Source organism: Triturus cristatus, chromosome 7, assembly GCF_964204655.1.
Source record: "Triturus cristatus chromosome 7, aTriCri1.1, whole genome shotgun sequence".
Taxonomy (NCBI): Eukaryota; Metazoa; Chordata; class Amphibia; order Caudata; family Salamandridae; genus Triturus; species Triturus cristatus.
In genome coordinates, this window is record NC_140590.1 from 1035656952 (window position 1) to 1035681465 (window position 24514).

The window sequence follows — 24514 nt, forward strand, 5'->3', positions numbered from 1 at the left end:
TTTATAATAATGATATTTCTAACGTTCAACATTTCCGTACAATAATATTTGTGAAGTTTATACATTTCTATGTGAATTAACTTAAGTTCATTATATCTGAGTTAAAGTTGAAAAGCCTGTTTCATTTAACTATGCAATTCTAACTTAAAGGCCTTCTTTTCCAGCTGCCTTTTTCTCTGGTGTTGACCTTTTCCCAGACTTAATACAATGGATTATTCTTTGCAAGTATAATGTAACTTGTTTTGTCCTGTACACTTCTATGGCCTGATATATTTTTATTTCTTTTTTGAATGTTCACAGTTAAATATTCCTGTGGGAATAGAATTTTAGCTATGACCTTAAACTTCAACTTTATATTTCTTTTTTAGCAACATTAGGCCTGTGTGGGCTCACAAAGTTTCATTTCTCTCGACAAGCATGGGAAACCAGCTTGATGTTTCAATTATTTTAGGTGGCATGATGTGACCATAACTATGTGATGGTCTTTTGATGGTGGTGTGATGTTACGCATCTGGGACTTTACCAAAGAACATATAAAAGAAAAAACCCGAAAGTAGGGACATCTCCCATCCCCTTTTCGCCTTTTTTACTCACCTCTCTCAAGGCACACAGCACATAGGCTTTCTTTTAAGATGCTTCCGAAGCATACCCATTTTTCTTTTTTTTTGGTTATGCTAATGGACTCTAATTGAATCTTTCCATACCCTTAGAAGCTGAGCTATCACTCTACAACTATACTTCTGCCTTTTTGGTGGTTAGACTCTGTAACTCTGTGGCGTTTGTTGATTTGAACGCCTGCTTAAATACTTGGCATTATTATTAAAACTGTTATATTTTTACCTGAGCTTCTTAAGCAATTGCTGACTATGATAAATTTTGCATCTCTTATACAATTCCAAATGTATTCAAATTTTTCTGAGCCTATTATTAAGTCTTGCTGCTTTGTCATTTGATTGTAAGTAATGGTTTAAATGGATTGTAGGAAGAATCAGCAAATTCTGACAGAACATCAGGTGCTGAGAGTGGTGTATCTAAATCTAATTTCGAACCTGTGAGTTGGCTGTTAAATAATGGTCCTCATTAGACAGCTAACAGAGAGTTTTAGACATCCCTCCTATGCGGAGAAAGATTCATCAGAGGAACAATGCCTCTGTGGTAAATTAATTTAATTTTGTTGTCTAATTGTAAAGGGCCCAGTAGGGTTAGAGGAGTAATATGAGAGTAGATTAAGAAAGGAGAAATGTATATAAAAACATTTGTAAGTGTGCTTCCTCTGGATCGGATACATGTATGCTAATTGACAAATTTGCATTAGAATTGTCAGACATCCTGTTAGCAGAGAGTCTGCTGTTAGAGAACAGATCATTAACAGATGAGTGACCTGCATTTTATTAGCTGTCATTCAATATTATTGTGCATCGTGGGAGTGGCAGTATATAACAGAACTGTCAAATACACAAAATAGGTGATGCAGATTAACATTAAGGTAAGCACCAGTCTGCTGAACTGATGGATTCCTAAAGACCCAGATGAGACATTTCCGGTAACTAGTTACAAAAAGTTTCTTCTGGACGCAGTTGATAGTATGTGCGTTTTACAAAGGGATGTAGGTTTGCAAGAAACTATGAAGTTTGTTGAGTCACACCAGTTTCATTTTAAACTTCACATGCTTCACAAAATGTGAATATTAAGAAGTTTGAAAAAAACTAGGTAGCTTTGGTAGACCTTTGCGATAGGGAAGCTATTCCACTAGCAGCTCAACACCAGGAATACCAGCTGGAGGTTTTACTGCTTAATTTGTAAAAGAATAAGTGCCAGTGCCCAAAGTTTTGCTCAGAAGCCCTTGCTGGCGCTATGGATTATCAGATGTGATGAAAACCAGAACTGCATATTCTTTATTTACCCTCATGCCTCTTTTTTCCACTCCCAGACGCTCTCTGCGTTTACCTCACCCAAAGTCCTTAGTCATCCTTGCTTTCTTCCTTTCCCTCAGTTTTTCAGTCTCTCTTCCACCTCCTTTTCTCCTTTTGTTAATCTAAAGAGGAAAAGTAAGTGTCCGCCAGTCTCCAAAAATGAGTGTTGGTGTGCCCCATCTTCAGTAGAGGTGAAAAAGGTCCTTTTGGGCAAACAATCTCAATGTACACTCGCTCAAAACTCACTCAAACGCATAAATCCTACAAACAAGGGGTACACATAATTTAGGACCCGTTACTTAAAGCTAAAATACCACCAAATTCGAAATGTAACGTCAGAGGCTTTATTAGCATACAGAAAAATCACATACAAAAAAAATCATGATTTACATCTAAAAACATTCAGTACTATTCATTTCACATCCAGTGCAATACATACAAAATGTGTTAAAAACTAAACAAACTGTGCAGGTTATGGCAACCTCTTAATCAATAAAAAAACGTATATAAGTTAATTTAAAAAAAAAAAAACTCACATCAGAAAGAATCTCACAGTAGGATATAAGGAAAGGAAACCATGTGGAGCAAGCAGGCAAACCCTATTGCACAGCCTTAAGAGTGCTGTTACAAGACCTGATCCAACTGTTCACATCAAGTTCATATCCTGGTTAATATACACTTTGATTAATCCCAGTAATTTCTAGTGGTTGGATTCAGTAGCATTAAGCGTCAACGCGTTTTGGTGGTAGTAAATTGATAAATCCCACCTTCTTCTGGACAAAAAATGTATAAAGGATTGCAACCTCCCTCCTTAGAGAACTAAGGGTATGTGTAATCTAAGAGAAAGGGGAACATACAAAGATATATTTGTAATAAAATTCCCTTTCGGTTCAAACACCCCTTCAGAAACCATATCGTCACTTTTATTCTGCAGTCCTCTTACAGGTACATCATGGTGAACTCAACCCTCCATCCCATTGCATCTATCAATCATTAATCGCATTTGGTGGATCACAGTTTACTAGAAAGTCTTCTCCTTACTCATAAACTCTCCCACACTGTCATTCAAAACACATCCATTCTCTCAGTTTTATACTCCCAAAACACAAGAAACCGCACTCACCACTATTAGTGATGTGCATCCAAATGATGTGGAAAAACTATAGCATCATCTGGTAGGTCCGTCTTTTTACTGCCATGCCGGATAGTTCCTATCCTCTGTTCTAAAATAGAAACAAAAGCCTATTAGATGTTTTAAAAGACGTAAACATAGTTTTGGCTGTCTAGATTAAACTGTCACTACCAGGATTCTGCATCCGGGTGATCTTACCGGAGCAACAGGTTTCTTTTTCTTCATATAAACGAAGTAGCTAAGGATTCAGTGTAGGCCAAAGTGTGTATCACTTTTGCTGGCGGGCGATAGCGCAAAATTATACCGTTAGCCAGGAACAAAATATCTCTCAACTTTTTCTTTGCTTTTCCGACACCAGCCGTGGTCCAACCTCGCCTGTATTCCAATTCCCACACCAGGATTTAGAGTTTGACATTTATTAAAGGCCCTAAAAACAGGCCTCATTATATTCTATATTTTCGACATAGGGCCTGGTGGAGCAGGGGAAAATACATTTTTTTTGTCCCCCCTTCGAAGTTAATGACCTCATAACCTTAAAATTACTAATTGTTTGAATGAATGTACTAATCAATCAATGCACCTTTAATTAGACACTAGACGCAGGAAAACTAACTGGCATATGCAAAATATAATTTACTTACAGATGTGGAATTAAATTAACATAGGTTTGTGTATTGTGTCGAAAATAGAAGTAAAATTGCATGTATTTCATTTGTAGTTAAATATATTGTGACAAGGAAAGCAGATGGTAAGTAAAATGGCTTTAAATGTCGCCTATGCTAGGTAACACCTAACACAGGTCTTTAGAATAGTGGGTGGTAAACAGAAGGGCTTATTTTCTAGGTCTAATTTCTGCTATGTTGTTTTCACATTAGTCTCGCTGAGAAAATGGCCGCTACGGAGAGATGTGATCATGTGTAACCAAGATGGCCCCTGCACATGAGCAGAATGGAAGTTACAGTCACGAGTGTGGCCTATGCCTGGAGTGAGAGATGTCAAGGCCGCACTGGCCTAGGACAAGAGTGGATGCCAAGATTCTCTGTACAAAAGCATGGGAACGGATGAAAAACATGGACTGCAGCATTTATTAATATTAGCAGTTGTTACAAATGTTGGAACATGACAAGTCATGAGGATGTGCCTGAATATGTAATTTACAGAACCGGTTTAGGCAAGGTGGACAATGAGGTGACCATCACAACCCCTCCAATGGACCAATAGAAATGAATACAGGCCATAAAAAGTTTCAATTCTAGGTATAGCAAGTTAGTGAAAGGGTATAAAAAATGGTGCTTATGATGACGTTGTGGCAGTTGCTTATTTTTCTATTCAACACGACATGCTGCCTGTTGAGACGATTTTTCTCCCAGATGCTGAAAAGACTTTGACAGATTCTGAACTTCGAACTTTGATGGGGAAAAGGAACGAGATCATCAAGGGATTCTATCCTGGGAGGGAATACGTCCGAGGAGGTTAGAGGGACAGTCAGTCAGTTTGGAAACCTATCCTGTGATCTGCGGTTCATGCTCTGGTGAACCATTCTCGTCATTGCCCTAAGGCCAAGGGTAATGAGTATTTTCTGTTTCTATTTGAATCTTTACTTGAAACACTTATGAAAATAATGATTATAATTTTGTCTAATAAATTTTACTTATTCAATTTATTCAATGAATCTAGATAAAATATCATGTTACCTCAAACTGAGTCTGTGGTTATTAGAATTAAAGTTATGATCTATAAAAGTTAAAGGTTTAATTGTGATTGAGCTGGATTTAATTGCTTTCAACTGATTCTTACTAGTTGGTCCATCGACCCAAAATTAACAGAGTACTTTGATGTGTAATCCAGAAAATTCTAGAGTTAAATGGATATAATGTATATAGTTATTATTTAGGGAAAATTAATAATAAGGTACCCCGTGTGTCTTGCAGCTCGCCAGCTTGTCACTTATCCGGAAAACTGAGTGAATGTGTGTTTTCGGTGTTATGGGCCCCACCGATGAATAAGTGGTGTGAGAAGTTTCCTGGGTTGGGTGACGTTTGTAAAGGGTTCGTTATAGCCGCGCTGCATCCGTTTTCTTGGTAGCAGAGTTATGGTTTCTATAGGTCAGTTAAGCAGATTATTGATTATTGATTATTAATCTCTATGTTTTAACACTCCATGTTGAGTCAGTGTCACATTATATGTAGTCGGAATTTTGAAGCTTCCGGGAAGTAGGAAGTGGAATTGTGTGACGAGAGAAGTCACATGGAATTGTGCATTGTCTGATTTCAATCTGGTGATAACACAGGATTGTGTTATGATAGAGTGATACGTTGAATGGAATATCAACAGGTTTTCTTGTGAAACTCTGGCCTTAATTCTCAGGAGCAGTGTAGCCTCCACATGTGTTTTATCTCCAGAGAAACGGGTTTACTTCTTGCTTGAGAGAAGGGTAAGGTAGAGGGAAGTGCTACTTTATCGGCGAAACTAAATTCTGTGGTAGGGTACAGGTAAGAGCTGCCTACTGGAAAAACAGAATTCTTGAATGTTTGGAAAACTATCACTTTTGTTTAGCGAAATGGACAATGGAAAACGTGTTTATGTCGTAACTAACCGACTTTATAAATTAAACGAGTTGTAAAATTGTGCCGATAATTTTTGTAAAGGAGAGGTCAGCAGAAGCAGGAGTAGAGCTGACGTCAACAAGAACCGCACTGGGATTGGGCAGTTACGGAAATACAAAGAGCTCTCTGATTGGCACAAAGGTGTGAGTCGCGCTGAGATTGGTCAGTGTGAGAGTGATGTAAAAGCTTTCTAATTGATGAGTTAGTGTGGTTTGCGCTGGGATAGGACAGAAGAGTTAAGCTAATTAGAGAAGAGTTGTGTGAATTATTTCGGCAAATAATTGTGAAATATGGCTTATTATGATGGACGAGAGATAGAGAAACCTCCATGGTTTAAGACATTCAAGAGTTTTTTTTAAGAAAGATAAAAAGATTGTGAGGAGAGAGGGAGAAGTGCTTCCTCCACCAAAAACACCAGCATCTTACATAATGACAAAATATGGTTATCATACTTGTATTTGGTTGAAAAATTGGGAGAAATATACTCAAAATGATGGAGTATTGGCATTTCCAGAAACTGGTTCATTTAGCACAGCTATAATATGAAATTTAAGACATAAAATTATTAAGCTTGAACCGAGACCTAGACCAACACAGTTTGAAGCCCTAGGTGAATGGGAAGATGAGATGTATGAAAGAGAGAGACACAGAGGTACAAGGGATGATGGTTTTGTTCCTGGAAGAGTATGGGGTTGGAATCATGAGGACAGGATGAGATGATGGCAGTACGCTAATATGATGGATAGTATGTTTCCTGCTAGAACAGTTGAAGAGGGAACAGGGAAAAAGAGTACAGAGAAAAAGAAGCAAACAATATCTGAAATGTGTGGATATGGAGACAATGATACAGATGATGAGTTGCTAGAAGACATATTAAATAAAAGACCCCCTCCATATCAACAGGTTTCTGCGGTGGTGACACCAAATGCGCTGCCAATGGAACCTGGGATAAATCAAAATCTAGAACAATTTTCTGAAATAAATAATTCATTTAATAGACAGAAAATACCACAGACTGTAGAATCTGATAATCATAATGCATCTGAACTGGCAAGAACAACAAATGAATTGCCTGAAAAGATAAAAGAATTGACAAAGAATGTAGAAGCCATAACTGTGCCAGTAACTTTGGTCCAGTGATACCTGTATTTGAAAATCAGAAGATAGATGAACATTCCTTAACTATTCCTTTAAATTCCAGTATGCAAAAAGTACAAGAAAAGATTTATCCTGAAATTAGGGAAACAAAAGATTCGGTCAGATTAACTCCACCTATCGATTTGACAATAAATCAGAGTCCGATAAATACAATTCCTATGGGAACTGAATCAGCAACAGAAACACCAGAGAAAAGTGTGAATAGAGTAAATTTAAATACGACCCCTGTGGGTCCAACGGCAGAAGAATTAAGTGGTTGGGTCAGGAATTTGCAGAAAAACAGCCTTTGGATGTAGTGAGATTAAAAATAGACATGGAAGAACTGATTATAGGAACTATTGGTACAGATCGCTAAAAAACATACCAAAATGAGGAGTTGATGTTTATGTGCAAAAGTATAACATGGAGAGCTAGGAGTTTGCATGAAAAATTGGAAGAAACAGCTATTGGGTTGGGAGTAGATTTTGAAAAAGTTAGTGGATTACAGAAACCTTAGAGTAGATTTTAGTGAAAAAGATATCGAGAATTTGAATACTTCAGGACGGTTAACTCAGATAAAAGAACTCACTGTGTTACTGAGAAAATGGGGAGATGTAGATAAATGGAAAAGTAGATGGACAAAGAAAAAAAGAAGATATGACTGATAAAATGACTTTAACTTTCCCAGTAAATGAAAAGGAACCAATAGCGGTAGAATGTCCAATGAGAGAAATTCCAGGAGGAGGTTATGTACATGTCCCTTGGTCTAGACAGGATATATTGTCATTTACAAATGATTTTCCGAGATTGAAAGAGAAACCTGTAGAATGGTGCAGACAAGTGGAAAGATTTGTAAAGGTTTCAAAGGGATTGTGGGAAGATTTGGATGGATTGGTTGAGATTGTTGTACCTGCTGATTTATGGACAGAATGTAAAATCACAATTGATTGGCCAAAGGAAGAATATCCCAGAGATGCCAAAACAGGAGCTCCAGGTCCAGAAGTACTGAGAAAATATGAGCAAGTAATCACATTTTTGAAAAATAAGATTCCTCCAAGAGAAACAGATCAGGTAAAGATAGATAGAACAACACAGGAAGCAAAAGAGTCTGTGCATGCTTATTATGAAAGGTTGCTTCTAGTTTTTAAACAGTACAGTGGATATGAGAGCTTGAGTGAAAAAGACATGAGTCACTTTGTATATCGATTTGTGTATGGTCTGAGACCCGAGATAAGTGAAATGATTTAACAGCACATGTTATGTTGGCAGTCTAGTACAGTGGATGAGGTTTTAAGGTATGCAAAATATTGTAGCGATGACAGAAGCTAGACAACGTAAGCTCAAAGAAAAAGCAATATGGGCACAGGTGAAAGTTGCAGAACAGCAAGAAGCTCAAATACTTAACCAGATTAATGACGCAGGGCAAACAAAAATGAAACCCAACATTGGTAAAGGAAAAGGTCAGATGAATATAGAAGAAGCTAAAAAGAAATGGCCATGTCATAATTGCGGAAAATTAGGGCTTTGGAAAAACGAGTGTAAATTACCTCCAAAAATTAATACCGAAAATAAATCATTAAATCCACAGGTGCAGAATGAGGTGGGTTATCAACAACTGCCACGGCAACAGGTAGTTACTCTACAGAGTCAGGTGCCGCAGCCACCTCTCCCAAAAAGAGTGTAAATCTTCAAAGACACAGTGCAGAGACAGGATTCTACGGCAGAGAGCAGGTAACGAAATTGCCGCGCGCAGCTGCTGTTTCACAGTATTGGCTACGACCGGATGGAAATGAATCAGATGAAAGTTTATGATGGTGCCTAAGAGAGGAAGAGGAGTGCGTGCTTGTGCAACTCTAGAGGTACATCAGTCAGGTCCGTTCAAGGATGGAAAGGTGAATGGTGTAAATGTTACTTTCCTTGTGGACACTGGCGCTACCCGTTCTACTGTAAGATCAGTTGAAATTCCAAACCTTCCGCTCTCAGGTGAATTCATCCAAGTTTTAGGTGTATCCAACAGACAAATTAAAGCCCCTCTAACTAAACCAGTAGAGGTGGAAATTGGTCCCTTTAAAGACATGCACCATTTTGTAGTGTGCGATTGCAGTCCCGTAAATTTACTTGGACACGATATCCTTTATAAAATGAACTGCACCATCTATTGTTCCCCAGATGGTATAGCATTTCAGACATCAGATGACGATGTTCTGTATAACGTGACTATGGCAGCACTTGAACCAGAAAATTGTGATACATTTCCTGTGTTCGATGCAGAGGAAATCCCTACTGAACTGAAAGGAACAGTGAAGACTGATGTATGGGATTTTACGGGTGAAGATATAGGTCTAATGAAAGGAGTTGACCCTGTAAAAAAAGAAACAATTTACCCGAATACACCACAGTACAAATTAACACCAGAAATTATTGAAGGAATAACACCAGTGATTGATAAAATGATTGAACAAGGGATTTTGATAGAACTAATGAGTAGCTCATGTAACTCACCTATAATGGGATTGAAAAAGCCTAATGGAACCATTAGGATAGTGCAAGACCTGCGAAAGTGAATAAAATTATTGTTACCTGTTGTCCAATCGTACAAAACCCTGCTGTAATACTGTATCAAATTCCACATGATGCAGAATGGTACACAGTCATTGATTTGTCCCATGCATTCTTTTCAATTCCATTACACCCTGATAGCCAACCATTATTTGCGTTCCGGTTTTGTGAGAGTATTTTGGCATAGTGCTGAATTTCTCAAGGGTATACTGAAAGCCCTTCCATTTTTAATCAGCATCTAAAGAAATCTTTAGAAAGTTTGAGAATGCCAGAGAAATCTTTTATGGTCCAGTATATTGATGACCTGTTAGTGGCATCAAGGACCAAATAGGCATGTATTACCAACACCATTGCATTGTTGAATCATTTGGCAGGAGGAGGACATAAAGTGTCTCCATCCAAACTGCAGTTCTGTCAACAAGAAATACAATATTTAGGTCATAAGATTGAAAAAGGGATGAGAAAAATAACAACAGAAAGAATCAGAATTATCAAAGTAATGAGAGCCCCAATTGCACAGAGAGAGGTGAGAATGTTTCTTGGCATGGTTGGTCACTGTCGACAGTGGATAAATGGATTTTCATTGATTGCCAAGCCTTTACAGAGGTTAACAAAAAAGTGATGTAAAAGATCCAATTGTGTTGAATGAGCAACAGATGGAAGCTTTTGAGCAACTGATAAACAGGTTGTGTGAAGCTCCAGTGTTGGGAATGCCTGATTATGAGAAAGAATTTGAGTTGTACTGTAGTGAAAGAGATGGATGTGCACTTTCAGTACTAGTACAAAGGCATGGAAGAATGAGACTTGTTACTATTCAGCTGTTTTGGACCCAGTAGCAAAGGCATTGCCTGGATGTCTAAAAGCAGTAGCAGCCACTTGTGTGAGTTTGGAACATAGTGAAGGTATTGTGATGGGATACCCGTTAAAGGTGTATGTCCCACATTCAGTAGAAATTCTTTTGACCAGAACAAAAACCCAATTCATGACACATAGTCATTTAACCAGATATGAGGAGGTGATTTTGGGTGCAGACAATGTAACGCTTGTGAAATGCATACGTTTGAATCCTTCCACTTTATTGCCTGATGCAGTAAATGCAGAGGTCAAAGATGACGTTGATCACAATTATCTATATGTACTTGAATTCTGTACAAAGCCTCACTCTGCCATCAAAGATGAACCTCTGGAAGAATCAGATTACGTGATGTTTGTGGATGGATCATGCTTGAGAACAAAAGAGGGAATTTTGAGTGCCGCATATGCTGTATGTACGGTGGCAGACATCATGGAAGCATCTTGTTTGAGAGGAATACGTTCAGCCCAAGTTGCTGAGCTGATTGCTCTGATTCAAGCTTGTAAGCTGGGGAGAAATGTCAGAATCACTGTGATCACAGATAGCCAGTATGGCTTTGGAGTGGTGCATGATTTCGGACAGATCTGGTCTCAGAGGAGATTCATGACTTCTTCGGGATCTCCAATTAGGAATGGTGAATTTGTGAAATTGTTGCTTGAGGCAATACAGCTGCCTAAACGGATTGCAGTCGTGAAGTGTGCTGTACACAAAAATGGTGATGACTACATTACAGAAGACAATAGGTTTGCTGACGAAATAGCTCAATATTGTGCCAGACATACAACCTCAATGAATCGGAGAAGGGAAAAAGAACATGGTTCATGTTCTTTGATGTTTACTAACACAGTTGAAATGTTGGAAGAAGTGAGACAATTGCAGGTAGAAGCAGGTGATCAGGAAAAAGAGATATGGATAAAATCAGGCTGCAGACAAAGAAGATGGAGTTTGGGTTTACAGGGATGAAAGACCAGTTACGCCTGATAGCATGATCTCTAACATGGCACGGATGTACCATGGACAGGCACACATAGGTAGAGATGCAATGATCAGACTTTTTAAACAGACTTGGTACAACCCAAAATTTAGGGTTATAGCTGAAAGCCTTTGTCAAAGATGTCTTATATGTCAACAATTGAAACCAGGAAGGAAAACAGTAGTGAGTCTGGGAACAATAGGACGAGAGGGAGGTCCTTTCACCAGAATGCAACTAGATTTCATTGAATTGCCCCCGAGTACCAGATTGAGATATGTCTTGGTAGTTGTCTGTTTGTTTTCTCGTTGGGTGGAAGCATATCCGACAAGAAGGAATGATGGAGTTACTGTAGCTAAACTCCTGCTGAGAGAATATATTCCTAGATATGGTTTTCCAGTCACGATAGAAACAGATAGAGGAAGTCATTTCCAAAATGAGGTCATCCAGCTGATATGTGAAGCATTAGACATTCAACAAAAGCTGCATTGTGTTTACAGACCAGAGGCTTCTGGGTTGGTTGAGCAAGTAAATGTCACAATCAAGAATAGGCTAGGGAATATCTGTCTGGCCACAGGACTCAAATGGCCAGATGCCCTACCGCTCGTGCTCATAAGCATGAGAAGCGTACCAGACAGAAAAACTGGTTTGACTCCGCATGAAATCATAATGGGACGAGCAATGAGACAAGCATTCGTACCTGTCAACAAACTGCTGACTATAACTGATGATCTTATTCTGGACTATTGCAAAGGATTGGCTGATGGGGTGCATTCTGTGTTTCATCAGGTTGGACTGGATGCGATCACACTTGAAAGAAACCCAGCTCATGATCTGAGTCTGGGAGACTGGGTACGCATAAAAGTCCACGAAGAAGAAATTGCCTGGTTCCTCGCTGGGACAGACCACAAGTGATCCTAGTCACTAACACAGCAGTAAAGTGTGCAGGTGTGAAAAATTGGGTTCATGCCAGTCATACGATCAAAGTCCCAGATCCTGAATATTGACCTGTAAGTCGACATCTGGAAATATCAGATACCAGTTCGACATCTGAAACAGAACAATCTGAATCTGGTGAAAAGCAAACTGAGGACATTGAAAAGCAAACTGAAGACATTGAAAAACAGACAATTGATATTGAAACAGGCGAGACAGAAATAATTCAGTGATGTTGAACAACCAAGTACAAGTTTTGAGGAAATTCCTTCATAAGTAATCGAAAGAAATCAAAATTCAGATGGCAAATTAGAGATCATAAAGTTCAAAATTAAGGAGAATGAAGTAAGATCTGAAACAGAATCAGAAGAAAGTGAAGAAGAACTAAGACAAAGGAGAGGACCAAGAAAGAGATTTTGAAAAGTGAAACAAGAGGAAACAGAGGCTGGACTAAAAAGGCCACGAAAAGTAGATAATTGGCCCAACGAATATAAAAGACTGAGATTCCAAATAATACATTTGAACAAAGAACAGGAAGAACAGGTGAATGAAATAACAAGTCAAAGGAATCAAATAAATTCAGATAAAGGACAATTTTAGAGACCTAATTTGAAATATAAATCACCTGAATGGACTTACATAGCACGTCCTGACATTGAAGAGGAGGATAGCAGTCAAGAGAACTCAAAAGAAAATTGTAAACAGGAGGGTGAAAGTGAATTGTGCCCATCCTGAAGAGACTGAAGAAACCAGAATAAGGACAAACTGATGAACTTGAAAAAGATTTGAAATGACCAAACAGTGCGCCAAGGGCAGTAGGTTCATAGGCCATATACTTTCTGAGTGTGGAGAGATATGTTTTTCTGTATATATCTTAGATTATAGTTTATCATGGCAGAGATTGAAAATAGAAGAGCTAGGTGTAGTTTTCTACAGAGATGGTGTAGAATGTGTTTTTACTGTACAAGTTTACTGATGCTTATTTGGTTCATTTTAGCAATAGTCATCCCACTTAGATAAACTGCAGAAAATACATCTGGGATGAACAATAAAAGAAATAATGATAAGGCACATAACGCAAAGGATACTGCAACACTGATAAATACTGAGTCACATAGAGACAGGTCAATAAATGATTTTTCAAAGAATGTTTTTACAAAGCTTTTATATGAATATGTAGAAACAATGGATGTTAGGGATTGTTATGTCTGTATGCAGTTACCTACATCTGTGACAGAGGGTGTGACATATCATCACCATCCCTACGTATGGAATAACTTGCAGTGTGTTGGCTAGTTTATTTTATAAGACAGGCAAACTAGAATATTACTGTACTGATATGGATGCTGTTTTTGCTAAAGTTTCTGTAGTTTCTGAACTAAACAAGGTGAAGCCTGGTAAAGTATTTGGAGAATTTTTCCTAGAAAAAAAAGAATTAACATTAGAATATGCATTTAGACATAACCTCACTTGTAGATTAAGAAAAGAAGAAAAGTATTTTTAGACATGGTAGAGGATAGAAGAGTTAAGGTTCAAAGAAAAGTGGCAGGAGAAAAGAGGAAAACCCCACCTTGGGGTTTTGAAGAAGGAAGTTATGATAAGAGCGATACTAATGTAGCAATAGGGCTGGATTTGCCTCAACAAGGGAAATTGTGCATTCGTAGAGATAATACTATGTACGATAACTATTTCGTGGGTGCTAGTGAATGTTGAGATACATACAGAATTATAGGGGGATGGGGATTCAAAGGCAGTTAAGATCCAGTATTTCCAGGGAACTATTTTACTTGTGGAAACAAAGCTTATTGTGGGTTGCCGGACCATTGGTACGGAACATGTTATCTCGGTCTCGTCTTTCCAAAGATATTTCATGTAGATAGGGGAACTAAAGAAACTCATGAAATAGGTAAACCACTAACACGTAGAAGAAGGGAAAGTTTCTCTGAAATAATAGGTGACAGTTTTGGAGCATTGATACCAGCTGTGGGTTTATCTTTTAATGCATATAAGATTCGGAAATTGTCAACAATAGTAGATCGTTTATCAACGAATACTGCTGGAGGGTTCTTGATGGTAAATACCGAGATGGTTGCCATGAGAGCTATGGTGATGCAAAATCGACTTGCCCTTGATATTCTTTTGGCAAAAGAGGGAGGAGTCTGTGGAATGCTGAAGGTACAACATTGTTCCACTTACATTCCTGATAAAAGTCGGAATATACAAAAGTATATAAAGAATATTACCCCACTGGAGGTTGATGGTGCTTGGGAGAAACTTTGTAAGAGTTTTTCCTCAGTAAAGAAATGGTTCGCAGAAGTAGGTAGTTCATTAATTGGGAAAATATGAATACCAGTGACAATAGTTATATTAATGACATTAATATTAAAATTAGCATGTGTATGTATTAGAAAAAAAAGGAGAAAATAAGGTAAAAAGACAAAATGAAAAGAACAAACAAAGAGAATGAGAAATGGGAGAAATTGAAGTAGAAGAATTTAAAAAGAATATGCACAACAATACTAAGAGACACAATGTGAAAAATACAATTGTCTGAATTAACAAAATAAAAAAGGGCAAGATACATGATTTCTGATAACTTGGTAGAGATGGTTTTTGTGGTGATATTAAAAATCACCAAAGGGGGGAATTGATGGAGCAGGGGAAAATACAAAAAATGTTGTACCCCCTTCGAAGTTAATGACCTCATAACCTTAAAATGACCAATTGTTTGAATGAATGTACTAATCAATCAATGCACCTTTAATTAGACACTACATGCGGGAAAACTAACTGGCATATGCAAAATATAATTTACTTACAGATATACAAAATAAAAGTAAAATTGCATGCATTTCATTTGTAGTTAAATATAGTGTGGCAAACAATGCAGATGGTTAGTAAAATGGCTTTAAATGTCGCCTATGCTAGGTAACACCTAACACGGGTCATTAGAATGGTGGGTGGTAAACAGAAGGACTTATTTTCTATGTCTAATTTCTGCTATGTTGTTTTCACATTAGTTCTGTTCAGGCCTGCTAGGCCTCGCTGAGAAAATGGCCGCTGCCGAGAGATGTGATCACGTGTAATCAAGATGGCCCCTGCGCATGAGCAGAATGGAAGTTACAGTCACAAGTGTGGCCTATGCCTGGAGTGAGAGATGTCAATGGCACTGGCCTAGGACAAGAGTGGATGCCAAGATTATCTGTACAAAAGCATGGGAACGGATAAAAAAACTTGAACTGCAGCATTTATTAATAATAGCAGTTGTTACAAATGTTGGAACATGACAAGTCAAAAGGATATGCATGAATATGTAATTTACAGAACCGGTTTAGACAAGGAGGACAATGAGGTGACCATCACCACCCCTCCAATGGACCAATAGAAATGAATACAGCCCCTAAAAAGTTTCAATTCTGGGTATAGAAAGTTAGTGAAAGGTTATAAAAAATTGTGCTTATGATGACGTTGTGGCACTTGCTTATTTTTCTATTCGACACGCTGTCTGTTGAGACAATTTTTCTCCCAGATGCTGAAAAGACTTTTACAGATTCTGAACTTCGAACTTTGATGGGGAAAAGGAACAAGATTGTCGCGGGATTCTATCCTGGGAGGGAAATACGTCAGAGGAGGTTAGAGGGACAGTCAGTCAGTTTGGGAACCTATCCTGTGATCTGCGGTTCATGCTCTGGTGAACCATTCTCGTCATTGCCCTAAGGCCAAGGGTAATGAGTATTTTATGTTTCTATTTGAATCATTACTTGAAAAAAACTTATGAAACTAATGATTATAATTTTGTCTAATACATTTTACTTATTCAATGAATCTAGATAAAATTTCATGTTCACTCAAACTGATGGTTATTAGAATTAAAGTTATGATCAATAAAAGTTAAAGGTTTAATTGTGATTGAGCTGGACTTAATCACTTTCAACTGATTCTTACTAGTTGGTCCATCGACCCAAAATTAACGGAGTACCTTGATGTGTAATCCAGCAAATTCTAGAGTTAAATGTATATAATGTATATAGTTATTATTTAGGGAAAATTAATATTAAGGTACCCCATGTGTCTTGCAGCTCGCCAGCTTGTCATTTATCTGGAAAACTGAGTGAATGTGTATTTTCGGTGTTATGGGCCCCACCGATGAATAAGTGGTGTGAGAGTTTTCTTGGGTTGGGTGACGCTTGTAAAGGGTTTGTTTTAGCCGCGGTGCATCAGGTCACAAATGCAAGCTATGTTGACCCTTCTCATACAGAGGTGTCTACAGCCTATTTATACCCCTTTATACTCAACCCTAAATAGTATTAATAAAGTAAGCAGCATGTAACTTAGCCCTACGTGTTTTTCATAAGTATGTTCAAGATCTTGAGTGTTTGTCCGGTGCCAAAGGTCACCTTGAGGCTATTGGAGTGGTGCAGATGTTTTAAATCAATTTTAGAATGATACCTTTCTTTAAATTACCTACTCCAAACTATCGACTGATACAAACACTGGCTCAAGACAATGCTGTTTTTATGCTGGTTATCCTAGCCATGCCCGTATTGCCCAAAATTAAACGTTCAGCGCGGTTAGTTCGATATTAGATGTAATAAACCCCAGAGAGACAGCAAATGTTCCACATCGCTAATCTCAGAGTGTAAGCATAAGACATACGGCCCAAATGAAAGGTCCAGAGCGGGTTCAATAAATGTGTACAAACGCCTCACTCAGCATAATGATGAGGCAAACGATAATTACTGCGCTCTGGGTGCCCTGCTTATCTTAGACATCCCGAGTTGAACAGAAAGGGCAACAAGTCCACCATGTATATTTAACCTTAGTGCAAGCCGTGTGCTCCCTTGCTCTAAGGTATGGGTGTGAATCTAATCTGGCTGAGTTTTCACATGGTAGAAACCCGTTATATCATCTTGACGCATCTAGGCAGATTCCCCCTCCCTGTGTATCGCGTGGTCCATGTGTGCTCACCTCGTGCTGAAATAACCTCTCCTACTTCCAAAATGGTCTCTGGGCGCTGTTGGGTGTGAATTTAAACGTCCAGATCGACCCGGAAGTAGAACTCACCTGATCTCTTAACAGTGATTATGGCACTCCCGGGGACCCTGTCTGCGGCGGCCCATCTTACAGTGGGTCATTGATGCTGGAAATACTTTGACCTAGGGGACGTGCCTCCTATACAACTCTCAAAAAGCAAGTATTAATATGTTGGCCATTCAATGGAACTTTGTCTCGTCCTATAGGCCCTCACTAGCTCCCGGTATTTTTATGACCATGCCTCGGAATCCCTGAGAGGCGGCCATCATGCAGCGATTATTGGAGTCCTAACTCAGTTATTGTAATGCCTCATTGATGTACCACATACCATCTAAAAGAAGGTGTGTAACAGCCCACTGTGAAAAATCTTTCCTTGGGCATTAGTTTAAATCCATAATTTTCCATTACCATTGAAAAAATGTCAACAATGACCAGTGAGGTGTTGAGAGATAAAAATCTCCCCCCACTAACATTGTCATAATCCCTGCCTTCTATTCCTAAATCTCAACCATGCACTGTGTACCTCGATCCTGCCAGGATAGTACGCTGTACAATTGGTCAATGGTGGCCAGAGGTATCATAAAAGAAGGAGATATATGACAAACTAGTAACCTATATTGGTATCGTGCAAGAACCCTATCCAGTGATGATCCTTTCCCAATCCTCTCTACTATTGAATCCTTGCCTGATGGTATTGAACATATTAATTAACCACTATTAGCTGTCATCAGTATTATTGTGCAAAGTGGTAGTGCAGTTGGAGTGGCAGTAAATAACACAGAAGTGTCAAATACAAAATATAGGTTTTTCAGGTTAACATTGGCAGTACATAACACAGAAGTGTCAAATACAAAATATAGGTTGTTCAGGTTAACATCAGGGTGAGCACTAGTGTGCTGAACTGATGGATTCCTAAAGACCCGGGTGTGAAGTTTCAGAGAACTAGTTCCAAAGAGTTTCTTCAGGACGGAGTTGATAGTATGTGTGTTTTACAAAGGGGTGTGGGTTTGCAAGAAACTAGGAAGTTTGTTGAGTCACAAAAGTTTCATTTTCAAATTGACATGCTTCACAAAATGTGAATATTAAGAAGTTTGAAAAAAACTGGGTAGCTTTGGTAGACCTTTGCGATAGGGAAGCTATTCCACTAGCAGCTCAACACCACGAATACCAGCTGGTGGTTTTACTGCTTAATTTGTAAAAGAATAAGTGCCAGTGCCCAAAGATTTGCTCAGAAATCCTTGCTGGTGCTATGGATTGTCAGATGTGAAGAAAACCAGAACTGCATATTCTTGATTTACTCTCTAATACCTCTTTTTTCCACTCCCAGACACTCTCTGCATTTACCTCACCCTTTCAAGTCCTTAGTCATCCTTGCTTGCTTCCTTTCTCTCGGTTATTTAGTCTCTCTTTCTCTTCCTTCTCCTTTTGTTAATCTAAAGAGAAAAAGTAAGTGTCCACCAGTCCCCAAAAATGAGTGTTGGTATGCCCCACCTTCAGTAGAGGTTAAAAATGTCCCTTTGGGCAAACAAGATCAAGGCACACTCGTTCAAAACTCATTCAAACTCATAAATCCCTCAAACAAGGGTTACACATAAATCAGGACTCGTTACTTAAAGCTAAAATAGCACCAAATTCGAAATGTAACGTCAGAGGTTTTATCAGCATAAAGAAAAATCGCATACAAAAAAAATTCATGATTTACATCTAAAAACATTCAGTATTATGCATTTCATATACAATGCAATACATACGAGTGGCAGATTTACGTTTCCTGGTGCATCCCTGCAAATCTGCAGGGATGCGCCAGGAAAGATGGGTGACGCAAGTTTACCCTTGCACCACCACAGATGCGCCGCATTTATAATGCGGCGCATCATGGTGCAAGGATAAACAGATGCATGTCGCATCTGCCGGCGTAAGGTTGGCGCAGTGCTGGAGTTGTGTTGCGGGCGCGATGCAACTCCAGCACAGTTCCAACCCGGCCTATCTTCCACATGGTACGTCATACCTTGCGCCTGCTTCAAGCAGGCGCAAGGTTTTGACGCACCGGGGTCAGAAAAGTGACTGAGTGAAATTTTGTAGATTTCACTCAGGCACTTTTCCCGAGGTGTTCCTGCGCCGGAACGCCCACACTGCGCCGGTACGCCCACATGAAAGCTGACGCAGGTTTCATGTGGCGCAGGGCTTTACAACGTGACGCATCTCCCTAGATGCATCACGTTGTAAATCCCCCACAGCATTGTGCTAGCTTTCCACCGCCGCTGCGTCACAGAAGTGGCGTAACAGCGGCGCAAAAATGGCACACGGGGCTTGTAAATCTGCCCCAAAATGTGTTAAAAACCAAACAAACTGCAACTTCCTAATCAATAAAATAACAGTATATACGTTTCTTTTAAAAAACCTCATCAGAAAGAATCTCACAGTAGGATATAAAGAAAGGAACCCGTGTGGAGCTAACGGGGTGACCCTATTGCACAGTCTTAAGAGTGCTGTAACAAGACCTGATCCAACTGTTCACATCAAGTTCATATCCTGGTTAATAAACACTTTGATTAATTCCAGTAATTTCTCGTGGTTGGATTCAGTAGCATTAAGTGTCAACACGTTTTGGTGATAGTAAATTGATAAATCCCACCTTCTTCAGGACAAAAATGCATAAGGGATTGTAACCTCCCTCCTTGGAGAACTAAGGGTATGTGTAATCTAAGAGAAAGGGGAACATACAAAGACATATTTTTACAAAGAGTTTCTTCTGGACGGAGTTCATGTTATGTTATGTTATTTTAAATTTGTAGAGTGCCAAACACCAGAAGGTCTCTAGGCGCTAGCAGCATAGACCAAGAACCCGGGGATCCCTTAATGCCGCCGACCCACAGCACACCAAAGGATGGATTATCTGAAAGCCTCAGAAAACAGGGTGGTCTTAAGTTCTCCTGAACGGGGGTAAGGTGGCTTCCCTGCACATACTATCCGGTAGCTTGTTCCAGATCTGGGAATCACCACTGAGAAAGCCCCCTCCCCATGTAGCGCTATGAAAGCACGGGCAGGCCAACAGGCTAGCCTCGGATGACCGGAGGCACCGTCCAGGCACGTAGGGCTGCAAACGATCTTTGATGTAATAAGGTGCCGCTCCAGACAGTGCTTTATGGGCAATGCACAGACCCTTAAACCTGACCCTCTGCTTGATAGTGAGCCAGTGTAACTGTTGTAGCAGGGGAGAAGCATGCATTCTTCTTGGCAGTTTAAAAATCAGCCTTGCAGCATCATTTAAGACCACCTGGAGTTTCCCCAGGAGTTTTTCAGGGAGCCCTGTGTACACCGCAGTAGTCCAAGCGTGCAAGATAAGTGCCATCACGACGGTGCAAATAGTGGAAAATGTCAACAAGGTCCCGAGCTTCCGGAGTTGCCGCATCAGGCCCGTACAGCTCCCCACTACTGCAGACACCTGACTATTTAGAGTTTACTGAGTGTCCAGCTTGATACCCAGGCTCTTTACGGCTGGCACTGGAGTTGGGGTAGTGCCCAGCTGTTGGGGCCAGAAGAGGCTGGACCAAGGTGAGGCATCTGTAGTGAGAGCAAGTACCTCAGTCTTATCGAGGTTTACCTTGCGTGAGTTAGCAGTCATCAAGTTCATAGTGAGCCGGAGGATATTCTGAACATTGAGCTGTACCTGAGGAGAATGATCAATTCATACAATTAACTGGGTGTCATCGGCATTATTAAACACTTGACAGTCCAATTTTGCCAGTGCTTCTACCAACGGCTGGAGGTAGATATTAAATAGCAGGGGAGACAACGCAGGACCCTGCAGAACCCCCCAACGCAAGACACCCCGCCTGGACCTACATTCTCCTAGTTGGACCTTTTGAGACCGATCCTCCAGGAAGGAGGTAATCCATTGGAGGGCCGTCCCAGTGATTCCCAGCCGCCTGACAGGGGCCAACAGCTACCCGTGGTTCACCGTGTCAAACGCAGCTGAGAGATCTAATAATATCAGTGCTGATGGGTTCCTCTTGTCGGCTGCAAGCCTCAATTCAACCAGCACCAAGAGCATCACCAACTCAGTGCTGTTGGCCCTAAATCCTGCTTGCCGTGTATGTAGCAACTGATGTTTTTCTAAAAAGGACGAGAGCTCCAAGCACATGTTGCTCGAAAACTTTGGCCAGGAAGGGAAGACGGGAAATGGGTGAGAAGTTTCAGGTTGTTAGAATCAGCCCCAGCTTTTTTAAGCAATGGAATCACCATGGCTTCCTTAAATTTGTGGGGTTCCTTCCCCAACTTGCTTCACCCATACTTCATTTCATTGCAGGATTGGCAGGCTGATGATCAACAGAAAATGGTAAACGATGGTGAGCCGGGCTGACTAAACTTCACTTCAGGTGCACTTACAAAGGATGACATTTCATGACAAAGTCGACAAATCTGGCATAGTTTTTAGCTTTGTTCAGCCTTTAGGACAATTTATTTATTGCAATGCAGAAAATTCCTGCAATTGGTTATTGCTTTATTATATATCGTCAGATTTAAGTTGCGTTTTTTTTTTATATTGCACATTTATAATTCTTTATTCACCCTCTTACGCCACACTTAGATTCAATTGAAATTATTTATAACGGATCTGGATTTTTCAGTGAAATTCGTCTTTGTGGGCCTAAGCCATTTTGGGCTCTAGATGCATTAATTATTATTATGTAGGCATTTGATGTAGCCCGGGACTAGCCCCAAGAGAGAACAGAGCATTTTAAGAGAGAACATTTGCAGTAGCAACAGCTTCTCAAGCATTAGGTGCAGAAATAGAACATGTTGAAGCAGGTATCCGACTTGTGCACTGACAATTCAAAACATTGCAGCGTTTTTACTCAGATGTTGGCACAACACATGTTGACAATTTGAGGCATAGAAAAAGAACATGGTTTGTCCAGAATCAGTTGGTTTGAAAGTCTAAAAAGACCTATTTCTAACCAAGTGCATACTTTGGGATTTAGGTCTCACTTACTCAGCCAGTGGCTGTCTTTGAGCAGCCTCTTTCAGCCACTGGCTTAGGACTTCATCAATCACACATTGGCTCAGCCCATAAAGCTGTTTGATCGTAGCCTTTTGCTCAGCTGCAGCCCGTGCAGGTAAGAGCGGTGGGGCCGGGTCGGGGGTGGGGGGGGGGGGTGTTGAGATTTTGACAGGCATCAACGAGGTCATAATACATTTTTCTTTAATTTTCCCTTGTGGTCGTCTGTTGAATCCTCCCCAACCCGGCCCCACCACCCTACCACTCTTAATTCATGGGCCGCTGCTGCTTTCACGTCCACTGAAATGTTTTCATTCATCTGTATCATGACCTCCTTTGCAAGCTAAGCCCTCACTCTACAACCCTGCTTGACCCCTCCTGCACAATTAATTGCAGATCTATTGACTTTGACAATGCTTATTAGTCATGTGTCCAAATCTCTTAGTTCTTTTATCAATTACCACCCTTAGCTCACATCTTTGTCAACCCTCATTTAGATTTTCTTAATTAAAGAACAACCCTCAATATATGCAACGAATCCACATAACATTATCTAACATTATCTAAAAGGCCTCATGGGCTTAACTGTATGAAAGTATTTTTGAAGCCAATTGTGTCTGTTTTCCAGTGCAACCATGGTAACAATAGATTTCAATTAATTGTGTCTGACTTTTCTGCAGCAGAATGCTTTCATTTTAAGTATGTCTTTGTGCCGAATTTAATGTGTTTTGTTTTTTCTGATAAGCTGGGGGAGCGCAGAGGAGCATGGGAGATGACAAGGCAAGACGACACGGGGGTGTCAGAATAATGTGATTTTCTTTGCACATATTGCGCCAAGTCGCATATTGCCAGAGGTGACCAAGGCATCGGCAGTGTCTGTAGTGCAGGAAAGTGCTCCATTAGGCCAAAAACTAAAATCTGATTTTTTGAAGGGAGCATCTTTATGAGCCACTTACAAACCCGCTGTGCTGTTCCTCATGTATAACCCCAGTTGGCAATCATGACCTTAGCAGTAGGAGTAGAGAGAGAAATGTGCGTTTATTCACCTGCTTCAGGGACCAGCCTGGAACCTATAGAATATGGTTTCTGATCCCATCATGGCTGACAGAAACTTACATTCTTTGGAGGTCATTGTTAGACCTGGCATTTCTTGGCGTGATTACCCCTGACATTTTGCCTCTACCTCCTCTATTTTTGACTGACTAAGATGCTTTGGGCCCTTTACCACTGCTGAACAGTGTCAAAGTGCAGGTGCTCCCTGTATAAAGTTTAATGGTATTTGGTTGTCCATGATTGGTATGTTTGCCTTACTAGTAAAGTCCCTAGTAATGTGCATTGTGTGTGCCAGGTCTGGTAATGCAAATCCTACTAGTGGGCCTGCAGCACTAATTGTTCCACCCACACCAGTAGCCTTATAGAGGAAACTCAGGCCTGCCATTGCAGTGCCTGCGCGCAGTTTGTTAAACTGCCATCTTGTTCTGACAAGTGCACCCACTTACCAGACCTTACCCTTCCCTTTCTATGCACATCAGTCACCCCTATGGTAGGTCCAAGGTACCCCCTCGGCAGGGTGCTGTGCATGTGAAAGGGTGGACATGTACTAAGGTGTGTGCCAAGTCCTGACAGTGAACTAATCTCCATTTCGTTTTTCACTGTTGAAAGACCAACTTGCCCATAGGACAGAATGGGGAGGCTGTGTAATATGTTGTCCAGCCTATCTTCCCAAAGGCTTAAGATGGAGAGATTAAGTTTAGTAGGCCTGAACTCACAATGTAATAACACATCTTTCTATGAAGGTGGTTTTTGCATTATGTGTTGAGAAGCCACTCTTTTAGAAGTGGCTGGGCTTTTGTGCTCTAACATTTCTGTGTGTCTCTGCTTGGTTGTGGATTGACTGTCCGGATTTGAAAGTGATAGGATCTGGGGAATGTCTTGACCCAGGGGAGGAGGTGAGACAGCAAAAGGCTGACCTGCATCTGGAGTGCAGGGGGAGGAGTAGCCCTTAGAGGTGAAGAGGCCTGGGTTGCTGCTATAAAACAATTGTCCCATCTCCTGCTGAGTGATTGAGAATCCGGACCCCCACTAATCAAAGGAAGAAAGTATCACTGGCAGGGAGGCACCCAGAACTAGTTTGAACAGGGTCATTGCCCCCCTGAACACAAAGACTTCAAAGCCATTGAGGGGTATAACTATGAGAGCTAAAGGCCCTGAACTTTGGAGAACGGCTTGATCAATATTGAACAAAACTGGAGCTACTTTGTGGTCAAGAGGAACTTTTGCCAAGGAAGAAACAACTGAAGAGACTGAAGGAAAGGAATGACCCTTGCTGTGTGTTCTGGGTTTGGCCTGCAGTTTGCTGTATTAACCAAGGA

At 40.2% G+C, this 24514-nt stretch overlaps 1 long non-coding RNA gene across 1 annotated transcript in view; it reads right to left on the reverse strand.

Moving 5' to 3' along the window:
- Nucleotides 1–2350: 2350 nt before the first annotated feature.
- LOC146811056 (uncharacterized) overlaps nt 2351–24514 on the reverse strand; it is a 56595-nt gene continuing 34431 nt past the window's right edge. The window contains exons 3-4 of the long non-coding RNA XR_014965773.1: nt 3037–3136; nt 2351–2749 (exon numbers count right to left, since the gene is read on the reverse strand). This is a non-coding gene — a long non-coding RNA (uncharacterized LOC146811056). The remainder of the gene's footprint in view (nt 2750–3036; nt 3137–24514) is intronic.